The sequence below is a fragment of the Bufo bufo genome, chromosome 1, assembly GCF_905171765.1.
Source record: "Bufo bufo chromosome 1, aBufBuf1.1, whole genome shotgun sequence".
NCBI classification, from domain to species: domain Eukaryota; kingdom Metazoa; phylum Chordata; class Amphibia; order Anura; family Bufonidae; genus Bufo; species Bufo bufo.
In genome coordinates this window covers 792,631,872-792,646,706 of record NC_053389.1, presented here as the reverse complement: position 1 = coordinate 792,646,706, position 14,835 = coordinate 792,631,872, and positions in this window count along the sequence as shown.

Here is a 14,835-nt window from a genome sequence, read left to right as displayed (position 1 = left end):
TCTCAGCTGTCATGTAGTTGCACTGATTGCATCCCTTTAAATCCCTTCCCATCAGTGGCGCACCTACAGGGGGGGTCCAGCGGGTCTGGACCCCCCCTAGAACAACCAGCCGAAATATTTTTTTTTTTATCCTTCAGGGCCGCACCGCCGATCACCACAGGCGGCGCGGCCCTGGATGTAATTGCGGCCGCGGCGGCGGTAGTGGTGGGGGGGGTGGCCGGGGGGGGAGTTCACTAGGAGATGAGCGCTAGGAGATGAGCGCTTCGAAGCGCTCATCTCCATATCTAATCCATCTGTATCGCCGTCCTTAGGACAGCGATACAGATGCCTGTGCTGTGCTGCGGCAGGGGAGGGAGAGGTGTGTCACTCCCCTGTTCTTCTGATAGGCCGCAGGCACTAATGCCTGCAGCCTATCAGAGGCCGGCTCAGGCGAGATGACGTCATCATCACGCGCCTGAGCCGGGCGGGCAGAACACAGCACGGACACAGGCCGGAAGAGCCTGCATCGCATCGCTGCTGATGGAGGTAAGTATCAGTGTATTTATTTATTTATTTATTTTGTTTTTTTGGAGGGGGGGAGCTGGCACTATGGGGGCACTAAAGGGGAGAACGGCACTATGGGGCATCTGGTGGTACTTTTTTTTTAGGTGGCACTTCTTACTGGCACATTATGGGGTGGGGGACCATGGGGGAGAGGAGCACTATGGGGGCTCTAAAGGTTTTTTTTTTTTTACACATTATGGGGGGCACTATAGGGGAGAACGGCACTATGGGGCATCTGGTGGCACTATAGCGGCATTATTTGGGGGGCACCATGGGGGAGAGGAGCACTATGGGGGCTCTAAAGGGGCATTATTATTTTTTTACACATTATGGGGGGCACTATAGGGGAGAACGGCACTAGGGGGCATCTGGTGGCACTATAGGGGCATTATTTGGGGGGCACCATGGGGGAGAGGAGCACTATGGGGGCTCTAAAGGGGCTTTTTTTTTTTTTTACACATTATGGGGGGCACTATATGGGAGAACGGCACTATGGGGCATCTGGTGGCACTATAGGGGCATTATTTGGGGGCACTATGGGGAAGTGGGGGTTCTAAAGGGGCCTTTTTTTCTTATTGGCACATGGGGCATTATGGCATCTGGTGGCACTAAGGGGGAATTTTTTAATGGCACATTATGGGGCGGCACCATGGGGGAGAGGATCACTATGGGGGCATCTGGGGGGTCTAAAGGGGCTTTTTTTATTGACATATTATGGGGGCACTATAGGGGAGAATGGCACTATGGGGCATCTGGTGGCACTATAGGGGCATTATTTGGGGGCACTAAGGGGAAGTGGGGGCTCTAAAGGGGCCTTTATTCTTATTGGCACATTATGGGGGCATTATGGCATCTGGTGGCACTAAGGGGGCATTTTTTTATTGGCACATTATGGTAGGCACTATAGGGGAGAGTGGCACTATGGAGGAGTGGAGCACTATTGGGGGATATGGTGGCACTTAGAAGGGGCATTTTTTTACTGGCATATTATGGGGGACACTATGGGGAAGGGGGAGAGGAGCACTATGAGGGCATTTACTGGGGCACTATATAGGGGTATTTTATACTGGCATACATTATGGGGACATTAGCTCAACAGCGGGCACTAAGCGGGGGTATTTCATGTACTGTCATATTGTAGGGAGAATTATTAGTACAAGGAGGTATTATGCGGAGCTTTGCTAATACTGGGGGGCTATGAGGAACATGATTACTAGTATGGGCACTATAGGGGCATTATTACTACTAAGTGTGCTCTGGCAGAGAATTATTTATATTTTGGGGAGCCCTGTTACTTTGGGGGGCACCCTGCCACAGTATCAGCTTAGCACAATAATTTTTGGGGGACATTATCTTTATACTATTAGTGTCTGGGCGCAGTTATTTTTTTAGAGCACTGTGAGCCAATAATTGTTGAGGGGGGGGGCACTATCTGTGTGGTAGTAGTATTTCCAGGGGGACTGTTTCTGCAGTATAGTATTGGGGGCACAGCAGGCACAGTATTGGGGGTGGCAGGAAAGGGTGTTCAGAAGATGTGAAGATGATGGAAATGTGGGAAACTAATGTCTGTTTGTCAATCTCTGCAGAGACGGGAGATGGCTGAAAAATCATCATGGCGGTCTGGTCTGAATGGAGAAGATGAGGAAAGAAAACGTCTACAACAAAGCTGACATCACCGGATGTAAGAGGTAGGGGGCGCTATGTAGGAGAGGAGATGCTCCGGCTCCTCCCCCTGCCATTTGCAGAAGGAGGATTCAGAGCTGGGTGAGGACGGTCAAGGTGGGCAGCAGGCCACGGGCGGGTGGCAGATGGTGGGGGGGAACCACAGGCCTTGAGCAGGATCAGGGGAGGGAGGAGAGCGGAGGAGCTTCCTGGCTGTAGCTTGCTGTATAAGCAGGCAGTGCAGCCAGGACAGACCCTCCCCTCTCCGTATGATGTGTAGAGACAGGCCTCAACTATAGAATTCCAGCTGTACAGTGTGTGTTGGGAGTGGCCTATTAAATATAGGAGGGGCTTTTAATAATGGGCGGGGCCCAAAAATTTGCGGCGCACTTCGCGCGCCGCATTGTTATTTTCCTGCAGGCCTTTTAGAATCGCCAATTAAAGAATCCGCGCAACACACTACACCCTTTCCCTGCATTTTTAAATATAAAGGGGACTTTGAAAAATTAAATTAGCACAGCGCACTACACATGCCACATTTTTTTGCCTTTCGGACCCATCCTAGACAAAATTCCTGGGTGCTCCCCTGCTTCCCATACTGCATCACTTTGCGGTTTATACAACTTCCTGGAGTATATGCATGCTGGATGCTACTACTGAGTCTTCTACAGATAAGTTTTGTTCATTCATTTGTATTTTCCTGTTTGCCGGATCCCAGGTGACCCTGACTCCCTCCGTATCAAGTGTAGGGAGCCGGTGGTCGTGTCCCCTCACTATTATAGGGTGTTCAGGGGTTAGACAGTCGAGGTACGAGGATATGCGATCTTCTACTATTGAGAATTTTGCATAGGCTGAGTAGTTAGGGAGAGAGCCAGGTCTGGTGCAGGGCTATCCCTTTGGTTCCTTAGTTTTGGATCCAGTCAGTCGGATCTTCCTTTTGTGTCTTCTAGTTTGCTGTACACCTTCCGTGACATAGAGACGAGCAGTGTATAATGTGATGGAAAAATGAATCAAGCCAGCAAAGGAGGCAATATGGACAATCACAATACATTAGTAAGTGGCTTGTATTCGTATGGCAGTCTGTGCCAGGGAATGCTGCATGATGTGAATGAGAGGAGAGGCGTACGCCACAAGACAGGGTGGAGAGAGAACGGCCAAACCGACGCCTGCTCACTTCTTATCTGTCACAACAGACACAGTTGCTACACCGTTCTCCCGCCACTACGTTCACTGCTGCCTGCACCACGTGTATACACTTAGAGAAGACCAGACACAGCTCCATCTTGTACTGATTCCATATCACTAAACCTAAGGCCTCTTTCACACAAGCGAGTTTTCCGAGCGGGTGCAATGCGTGACGTGAACGCATTGCGCCCGCACTGAATCCTGACCCATTTATTTCAACAGGTCTGTGTACACAAGTGGTTTTTTTCACGCATCAGTTCTGCGTTGGGTAAAAAACGCAGCATGTTCTATATTCTGCGTTTTTCACGCAGCCCTGGCCTCATAGTAGTGCGATGCGTTTTTCACTGATGGTTGCTAGGAGATGTTGTTTGCAAACCTTCCGTTTTTTATCACGCGCGTGAAAAACCCATCAAAACGCATTGCACCCGCGTGGAAAAAAACTGAACAACTGAACGCAATTGCAGACAAAACTGACTGAGCTTGCTTGCAAAATGGTGCGAGTTTCACTGAACGCATCCGGATCTAATCCGTCACGCTCGCGTGAAAGGGCCTAACACTCTACGTCATGCAGATCTGTATTCTTATTACAACTCTATGCCCCATCTTCTTACCAGGAAGACTAAAACCATCCATGGGCCTGCTTCAAGCACCCACAACGTGGCATCAGTCACACTCAATTATATGTTCATACAGTGTATTTTCTGTCCGGAAAAAAAAAAAATTCGGCATCAGGTTTTTTGGATGCACAATTTCTTATAACGCAGATCTTGCGCGCTTTTTCATTCTCGACCATTTTCATCAAGAATGGACAGGACACATCCAGGGTGCATGCATTTCAGCGCAGGATCCACGCCAAAAAATCCTCCGTGTGAACATGACCTCACGCCACCTGAACACGTGGAGGATTACACGTGATTTTTCGATCATCAAAATATATAATAAATAATTAGTTTATTGTTTTGCATATACATTATATATACAGTATTTTAAAATAGAGTCTTAGCAGCAAACATACACAGGAAGAAAAAAAAAGAACTACTGTACACCTCAAGTGCTAATGTAAATAGAGCAAATCCTGAATGACTGAACCACTAGTCATATGGATACCTTCCACTCAAATAACTGAAAAAATTTATAATAAATGTATCACGCCAATTCATGTGTAGTCCTTAAAGGGGTTTTCCCATCTCAGACAATGGGAGCATATCGCTAGGGTGGGACCCGCACCTACAATGAGAACGGAGCCGGGAAATAAACAGAGGGCGTACTGCACATGCGCAGCCGCCCTCCATTAATTTCCATGGGGCTGCCGAAAATAGCCGAGCACTGGCTCGACTATTGCCGTCTGCCCCATAGAAATGAATGGGAGCATGGGCCGCGCATGCGCGGTGTGCTCCCGCTCACTTCTATGGGAGCAGCGCTTGGTGGTGGACGGACCCCCCTCCAGCCACAGCGCTCCCCGCTTCGTTCTCATTGTAGGTGCGGGTCCCAGCGGTGGGACCCGCACCTATCAGACAATGGGGGCATATGCTAGCGATATGCCCGCATTGTCTGAGATGGGAATACCCCTTTAATGAAATCCATTATTATTAAAAAATTTGAGATTTGTGTCCATAGTTGGTTGACAAAATATAGTACGACTATTATTAACAGTGTTTCCCCCATATGACCCCATTTGCTATCCATGAATATAGCTTCTACTCATCCAGAACGCATCCCGAACCCTCTCTGGCTCCATATACGCATTCATAATACTCCATGTTCTCCCACCGTCCATGAGAAACACCTTCAGGAGCGAGCTATATTGACCTGTGAAAGGGATAGGTATTATACTGTGAAAGATTTATACTAATGCTCCTTTCCTTCATCAATTTTGGTGACTAGTGGTTCAGTCATTCAGGATTTGCTCTATTTACTTGAGGTGTACAGTAGTTCTATTTCTTTTTTCCTGTGTATGTTTGCTGCTAAGACACTATATTAAAATACTTTTGTATATGTAAAACAATAAACTAATAATTTATTATATATTTTGCTGTGCGTTCTTATTTGGGGTTGTGATCTACGGTACATCTTTTACTCACAGCAATTAATTTGTTAGGAGCCAATGAGTGTGTTGGTTTTTCCGTGCAGATTCTCACAGGGAAAACTGCAGCGTATTAGGCCTCTTTCACACGGGCATCGCGTGTGAGGGCCGGATACGATGCGGGTGCGTCGCGGGAAAATGCGTGATTTTTCCGCACGAGTGCAAAGCGTTTTAATGCGTTTTGCACGCGCGTGAGAAAGATCGCCATGTGGTACCCAGACCCGAACCCGGACTTCTTCACTGAAGTTCAGGTTTGGGTTAGGTGTTGTGTAGATTTTATTATTTTCCCTTATAACATGTTTATAAAGGAAAATAATAGCATTCTGAATACGGAATGCTTAGTAAATGAGGCATGAACGTCGCATCTCTAAGGCCCCTTTCACACGAGTGAATTTTCCACACGGGTGCAATGCGTGACGTGAACAAAATTCGCAACATGTGAAGGCACCCTAGATACTACGGAGCAATTGACTTTCTGCGGATTTCTAAATCTGCACGGCAGGTCAATTTCCGTACAAAAAAGAAAGCAAAGTGTACATGAGTTTTGTCTAATCTCATACCCTTTGCTGATACTGTTAGGCCTCTTTCACACAGGCGAGTTTTCCGCGCGGATGCGATGCGTGAGGTGAACGCATTGCACCCGCACTGAATCCGGACCCATTCATTTCTATGGGGCTGTTCACATGAGCGGTGATTTTCACGCATCACTTGTGCGTTGCGTGAAAATCGCTGCATGCTCTATATTGTGCGTTTATCACGCAACGCAGGCCCCATAGAAGTGAATGGGGCTGCGTGAAAATCGCAAGCATCCGCAAGCAAGTGCGGATGCGGTGCAATTTTCACGCACGGTTGCTAGGAGACGATCGGGATGGAGACCCGATCATTATTATTTTCCCCTATAACATGGTTATAAGGGAAAATAATAGCATTCTGAATACAGAATGCTTAGTACAATAGCGCTGGAGGGGTTAAATTTTTTTTAAATTAAACTCACCTCAGCCACTTGTTCGCGCTGCCCGGCTCATCTTCTTTGATGACCTGGGAGAAAAGGACCTTTGATGACGTCACTACGCTCTTCACATGGTCCATCACGAACAAGTGGCTGAGGCGAGTTAAATTTTTTTTATTTATTTTTTTAACCCCTCCAGCGCTATTGTACTAAGCATTCTGTATTCAGAATGCTATTATTTTCCCTTATAACCATGTTATAAGGGAAAATAATAAAGATTGGGTCTCCATCCCGATCGTCTCCTAGCAACCGTGCGTGAAAATCGCACCGCATCCGCACTTGCTTGCGGATGCTTGCGATTTTCACGCAACCCCATTCACTTCTATGGGGCCTGCGTTGCGTGAAAAACGCACAAAGAGGAGCATGCTGTGATTTTCACGCAACGCACAAGTGATGCGTGAAAATCACCGCTCATGTGCACAGCCCCATAGAAATGAATGGGTCGGGATTTAGTGCGTGTGCAATGCGTTCACCTCACGCATCGCATCAGCGCGGAATACTCGCCCGTGTGAAAGGGGCCTAACAGTTTTACTAACATTTTTCCAAATTTATGAAGCGGTGCAAGCCTCTTAATGGTGGCTGCAGATGGTGCAGATTTGATTGCAGAAAATCTGCATGAAATCTGCACCAAAAAACACAAATTAGGGCCAGTTCACACAACTGATTTTGAAAAACATGCTTAAAAAAATACCATGGAATCCACATGTTTTTTCTCATCGCAAAAGGAACTCGTTTTTTTTATACGTATCTTTTTTTTTAACCAATGGGAGTTCACTTCAATACAAACCTGCATTTTCAGCTTAAGGTTTTTGACGCAGATCTGCCCCAAAATGCGCACAAAAAACCACATGGACTTGCATGGAGCTGTTTTTTTTCTGCTTCCCATTCCTTTCAAAGGGATATTCAGCGCTGATTCTGCCCTAAGAAAAGGCACGCTGCTGCTTTATTCCTCAAAGTACTGCTTCCCATTGCAATGAATGGGAGGCTGTTTTAAAGCTTTTTTGGAGGTGATTTTCTTTTCAGAAAAATAGCAGGTAAATGGTCACTACCCGTCGTATTAATCACTGCAAAATCATATGAAAATATAGCAAGGTATACTCAGCTTTCTTCCAAAAACAGTACCACGCCAGTCCACAGGTGCATACATTTGCATATGTATCAAATCGTTTTTTTTTACACAATAAAAGCACACAGAGCTATGGGGACTGGATATTGCGGATGTGCTAGCGGCCATCTAGCAGCCCATGTCCTCAGCTCTATACACAAAATCCCAGTGACAGGTTCCCTTTAACCACCTCCGGACCGCCTAACGCAGGATCGCGTTCCGGAGGTGGCAGCCCTGCGCAGAGTCACGCATATATGCGTCATCTCGCGATGGGCGAGATTTCCTGTGAACGCGCGCACACAGGCGCGCGCGCTCACAGGAACGGAAGGTAAGAGAGTTGATCTCCAGCCTGCCAGCGGCGATCGTTCGCTGGCAGGCTGGAGATGTGTTTTTTTTAACCCCTAACAGGTATATTAGACGCTGTTTTGATAACAGCGTCTAATATACCTGCTACCTGGTCCTCTGGTGGTCCCATTTGTTTGGATCGACCACCAGAGGACACAGGTAGCTCAGTAAAGTCCCACCAAGCACCACTACACTACACTACACCCCCCCCCCGTCACTTATTAACCCCTTATTAGCCCCTGATCACCCCTGATCACCCCATATAGACTCCCTGATCACCCCCCTGTCATTGATTACCCCCCTGTAAAGCTCCATTCAGATGTCCGCATGATTTTTACGGATCCACTGATAGATGGATCGGATCCGCAAAACGCATACGGACGTCTGAATGAAGCCTTACAGGGGCGTGATCAATGACTGTGGTTATCACCCCATATAGACTCCCTGATCACCCCCCCTGTCATTGATTACACCCCTGTCATTGATCAACCCCCTGTAAAGCTCCATTCAGACGTCCGCATGATTTTTACGGATGCACTGATAGATGGATCCGATCCTCAAAACGCATCCGGACGTCTGAATGAAGCCTTACAGGGGCATGATCAATGACTGTGGTGATCACCCCATATAGACTCCCTGATCACCCCCCTGTAAAGCTCCATTCAGATGTCCGCATGATTTTTACGGATGCACTGATAGATGGATCCGATCCTCAAAACGCATCCGGACGTCTGAATGAAGCCTTACAGGGGCATGATCAATGACTGTGGTGATCACCCCATATAGACTCCCTGATCACCCCCCTGTAAAGCTCCATTCAGATGTCCGCATGATTTTTACGGATGCACTGATAGATGGATCCGATCCGCAAAACGCATCCGGACGTCTGAATGAAGCCTTACAGGGGCATGATCAATGACTGTGGTGATCACCCCATATAGACTCCCTGATCACCCCCCTGTCATTGATCACCCCCCTGTAAAGCTCCATTCAGATGTCCGCATGATTTTTACGGATGCACTGATAGATGGATCCGATCCGCAAAACGCATCCGGACGTCTGAATGAAGCCTTACAGGGGCATGATCAATGACTGTGGTGATCACCCCATATAGACTCCCTGATCACCCCCCTGTCATTGATCACCCCCCTGTAAAGCTCCATTCAGATGTCCGCATGATTTTTACGGATGCACTGATAGATGGATCGGATCCGCAAAACGCATCCGGACGTCTGAATGAAGCCTTACAGGGGCATGATCAATGACTGTGGTGATCACCCCATATAGACTCCCTGATCACCCCCCTGTCATTGATTACCCCCCTGTAAAGCTCCATTCAGATGTCCGCATGATTTTTACGGATGCACTGATAGATGGATCGGATCCGCAAAACGCATCCGGACGTCTGAATGAAGCCTTACAGGGGCGTGATCAATGACTGTGGTTATCACCCCATATAGACTCCCTGATCACCCCCCTGTCATTGATCACCCCCCTGTCATTGATCAACCCCCCTGTCATTGATCACCCCCCTGTCATTGATCACCCCCCTGTCATTGATCACCCCCCTGTCATTGATCACCCCCCTGTCATTGATCAACCCCTCTGTCATTGATCACCCCCCTGTCATTGATCACCCCCCTGTCATTGATCACCCCCCTGTCATTGATCACCCCCCTGTCATTGATCACCCCCCTGTCATTGATCACCCCCCTGTCATTGATCACCCCCCTGTCATTGATCACCCCCCTGTCATTGATCACCCCCCTGTCATTGATCACCCCCTCTGTCATTGATCACCCCCCTGTCATTGATCACCCCCCTGTCATTGATCACCCCCCTGTAAGGCTCCATTCAGATATTTTTTTGGCCCAAGTTAGCAGAATTTTTTTTTTTTTTTCTTACAAAGTCTCATATTCCACTAACTTGTGTCAAAAAATATAATCTCACATGAACTCACCATACCCCTCACGGAATCCAAATGCGTAAAATTTTTTAGACATTTATATTCCAGACTTCTTCTCACGCTTTAGGGCCCCTAGAATGCCAGGGCAGTATAAATACCCCACATGTGACCCCATTTCGGAAAGAAGACACCCCCAGGTATTCCGTGAGGGGCATATTGAGTCCATGAAAGATTGAATTTTTTGTCCCAAGTTAGCGGAACGGGAGACTTTGTGAGAAAAAAATTAAAAATATCAATTTCCGCTAACTTGTGCCAAAAAAAAAAAAATTCTATGAACTCGCCATGCCCCTCATTGAATACCTTGGGGTGTCTTCTTTCCAAAATGGGGTCACATGTGGGGTATTTATACTGCTCTGGCATTCTAGGGGCCCCAAAGCGTGAGAAGAAGTCTGGTATCCAAATGTCTAAAAATGCCCTCCTAAAAGGAATTTGGGCACCTTTGCGCATCTAGGCTGCAAAAAAGTGTCACACATCTGGTATCGCCGTACTCAGGAGAAGTTGGGGAATGTGTTTTGGGGTGTCATTTTACATATACCCATGCTGGGTGAGAGAAATATCTTGGTCAAATGCCAACTTTGTATAAAAAAATGGGAAAAGTTGTCTTTTGCCAAGATATTTCTCTCACCCAGCATGGGTATATGTAAAATGACACCCCAAAACACATTCCCCAACTTCTCCTGAATACGGCGATACCACATGTGTGACACTTTTTTGCAGCCTAGGTGGGCAAAGGCGCCCATATTCCAAAGAGCACCTTTAGGATTTCACAGGTCATTTACCTACTTACCACACATTAGGGCCCCTGGAAAATGCCAGGGCAGTATAACTACCCCACAAGTGACCCCATTTTGGAAAGAAGACACCCCAAGGTATTCCGTGAGGGGCATGGCGAGTTCCTAGAATTTTTTATTTTTTGTCACAAGTTAGTGGAAAATGCTTATTTTTTTTTTAATTTTTTTTTCATACAAAGTCTCATATTCCACTAACTTGTGACAAAAAATAAAAAGTTCCATGAACTCACTATGCCCATCAGCGAATACCTTGGGGTCTCTTCTTTCCAAAATGGGGTCACTTGTGGGGTAGTTATACTGCCCTGGCATTCTAGGGGCCCAAATGTGTGGTAAGGAGTTTGAAATCAAATTCTGTAAAAAATGACCTGTGAAATCCGAAAGGTGCTCTTTTGAATATGGGCCCCTTTGCCCACCTAGGCTGCAAAAAAGTGTCACACATCTGGTATCTCCGTAATCGGGAGAAGTTGGGGAATGTGTTTTGGGGTGTCATTTTACATATACCCATGCTGGGTGAGAGAAATATCTTGGCAAAAGACAACTTTTCCCATTTTTTTTATACAAAGTTGGCATTTGACCAAGATATTTATCTCACCCAGCATGGGTATATGTAAAAAGACACCCCAAAACACATTCCTCAACTTCTCCTGAATACAGAGATACCAGATGTGTGACACTTTTTTGCAGCCTAGGTGGGCAAAGGGGCCCACATTCCAAAGAGCACCTTTCGGATTTCACAGGTCATTTACCTACTTACCACACATTTGGGCCCCTAGAATGCCAGGGCAGTATAACTACCCCACAAGTGACCCCATTTTGGAAAGAAGAGACCCCAAGGTATTCGCTGATGGGCATAGTGAGTTCATGGAAGTTTTTATTTTTTGTCACAAGTTTGTGGAATATGAGACTTTGTATGAAAAAAAAAATTAAAAAAAAAATCATCATTTTCCACTAACTTGTGACAAAAAATAAAAAATTCTAGGAACTCGCCATGCCCCTCACGGAATACCTTGGGGTGTCTTCTTTCCAAAATGGGGTCACTTGTGGGGTAGTTATACTGCCCTGGTATTCTAGGGGCCCAAATGTGTGGTAAGGAGTTTGAAATCAAATTCAGGAAAAAATGAGGAGTGAAATCCGAAAGGTGCTCTTTGGAATATGGGCCCCTTTGCCCACCTAGGCTGCAAAAAAGTGTCACACATCTGGTATCCCCGTACTCAGGAGAAGTTGAGGAATGTGTTTTGGGGTGTCTTTTTACATATACCCATGCTGGGTGAGATAAATATCTTGGTCAAATGACAACTTTGTATAAAAAAATGGGAAAAGTTGTCTTTTGCCAAGATATTTCTCTCACCCAGCATGGGTATATATAAAATGACACCCCAAAACACATTCCCCACCTTCTCCTGAGTACGGAGATACCAGATGTGTGACACTTTTTTGCAGCCTAGGTGGGCAAAGGGGCCCATATTCCAAAGAGCACCTTTCGGATTTCACAGGTCATTTTTTACAGAATTTGATTTCAAACTCCTTACCACACATTTGGGCCCCTAGAATGCCAGGGCAGTATAACTACCCCACAAGTGACCCCATTTTGGAAAGAAGAGACCCCAAGGTATTCGCTGATGGGCATAGTGAGTTCATAAAACTTTTTATTTTTTGTCACAAGTTAGTGGAATATGAGACTTTGTAAGAAAAAAAAAAAAAAAAAAAAAATCATAATTTTCCGCTAACTTGTGACAAAAAATAAAAAGTTCTATGAACTCACTATGCCCATCAGCGAATACCTTAGGGTGTGTACTTTCAGAAATGGGGTCATTTGTGGGGTGTTTGTACTGTCTGGCCATTGTAGAACCTCAGGAAACATGACAGGTGCTCAGAAAGTTAGAGCTGCTTCAAAAAGCGGAAATTCACATTTTTGTACCATAGTTTGTAAACGCTATAACTTTTACCCAAACCATTTTTTTTTTACCCAAACATTTTTTTTTTATCAAAGACATGTAGAACTATAAATTTAGAGCAAAATTTCTATATGGATGTCGTTTTTTTTGCAAAATTTTACTACTGAAAGTGAAAAATGTCATTTTTTTGCAAAAAAATCGTTAAATTTCGATTAATAACAAAAAAAGTAAAAATGTCAGCAGCAATGAAATACCACCAAATGAAAGCTCTATTAGTGAGAAGAAAAGGAGGTAAAATTCATTTGGGTGGTAAGTTGCATGACCGAGCAATAAACGGTGAAAGTAGTGTAGGTCAGAAGTGTAAAAAGTGGCCTGGTCTTTCAGGGTGTTTAAGCACTGGGGGCTGAGGTGGTTAATACAAATACCAGGTCTTACCTTTCATTTCATGCAGCTACAGTTTCATGGATTACAATTTGAGACCAGACAGCTACGTCCGCCTTCACTGATGACCATTAAACAAGCGTTTCATTTTCATCTGAAAAAAATAAAAAAAATCATGTAATCTTAGATATAAATGAGGGAGAAGCCTCTGGTCTGCCTGACACCTCTGTCCCCTAAACCATACTCCTGTGCCCACCCATCTTCCCACCCTAAGGCCTCTTGCACATGACCATATGCCCTCTGAGATATATGGTCCGTGAGCGCCATTGATCGTGCGCACGGGAGCACACATCATCATAGATTACAATGATGCTGTGCAAGTCGGGCCGCCCGCGGGACTATTGTCCCGCACTCATAGGATCGTATGAGTGCGGGACAATAGGCCCGCGGGAGGCATGACGTCCACAGCATCATTGTAATCTATGATGATGTGTGCTCCCGTGCGGACGATCAATGGCGCTCACGGACCGTATATCTCGGAGGGCATACGGTCGTGTGCAAGAGGCCTTAAGCTGTACTGAATTTGGTGGATCAAAATCTGTTTTGTTCAATATCCACTGCCAAAATCGAGAAACTCAGCTCAGTTGGCCAAAGTGTGAGCATCGAAGAAATGACTGGTACTTAGGCCTAGTTCACACGAACATATGGCTTTTATATTTTTTGTTCCGTTTTTGAGTTCCGTTGTCTTTCAGTTTCAGTTCCGTTTTTCCATATGGCATATACAGTATACAGTAATTACATAGAAAAAATTGGGCTGGGCATAACATTTTCAATAGATGAAATGTGGGGGATTGAGTCAGCACAACCTGTATGTAGGTGCACATCACTATGGCGAAATACATATACAAACGAAAAATACAAATGTGATCGCACTCTATATCCAGCATTCTGCCCTGCCTCCATGCTGGATGAGACATTGGTGTACATTTTGGCCAAAGCGTAATAAGCCACTCACCACGTCAAGGTCGCCTCATTTGAGTGGTCCCTAACACTAGTTCCTACCTGTTCATGGGCCATGACAGCCACACAAAGTCCAGGGAATGCAGGTCAGTTGGTACTTGCATCCCTGGATCCGATGAAAGCTGTAATGGCACCGGACGGGGTTAAAAGCAGAGTGTGCTTGGCGTGCATGCTGACCTGCATTCCCTGGACTTTGTGTGGCTGTCATGGCCCATAAACAGGTAGGAACTAGTGTTAGGGACCACTCAAATGAGGCGACCTTGACGTGGTGAGTGGCTTATTACGCTTTGGCCAAAATGTACACCAATGTCTCATCCAGCATGGAGGCAGGGCAGAATGCTGGATGCAGAGTGCGATCACATTTGCATTTTCCATTTTCAATAGATGGTTCAGCAAAAACGGAACAGATACAGAAGACATACGGATGCATTTCTGTATGTGTTCCGTTTTTTTTTGCGCACCCATTGAAATGAATGGTTCCGTATACGGACCGTATACGGAACACAAAAAAACGGCCCGTACACTCGCAAAAAAAAACAACGTTTGTGTGAACTAGGCCTTACAGGGATGCTGTGGCTGGTACTTTTAGGGGCAGTGGGTATGAGTGGGGAACACTGTAAGCAAAACTGACACACTGTGCTATTGCAGGGTCTGAGGGAGATGAAGGACATGGGAGTCACTGGGGGAGATTTATCAAAATGGGTGCAAACGAAAACTGGCTTAAGAGCTCTGAAAAATGAAAGGTGGAATCTGATTGGTTGCTATGGGAAACTAAGCCAGTTTTCCTTTAAACCAGTTTTGACAAATCTCCCCTACAGTGCACCACTTACCTAGACTGTTTACTTAAAGG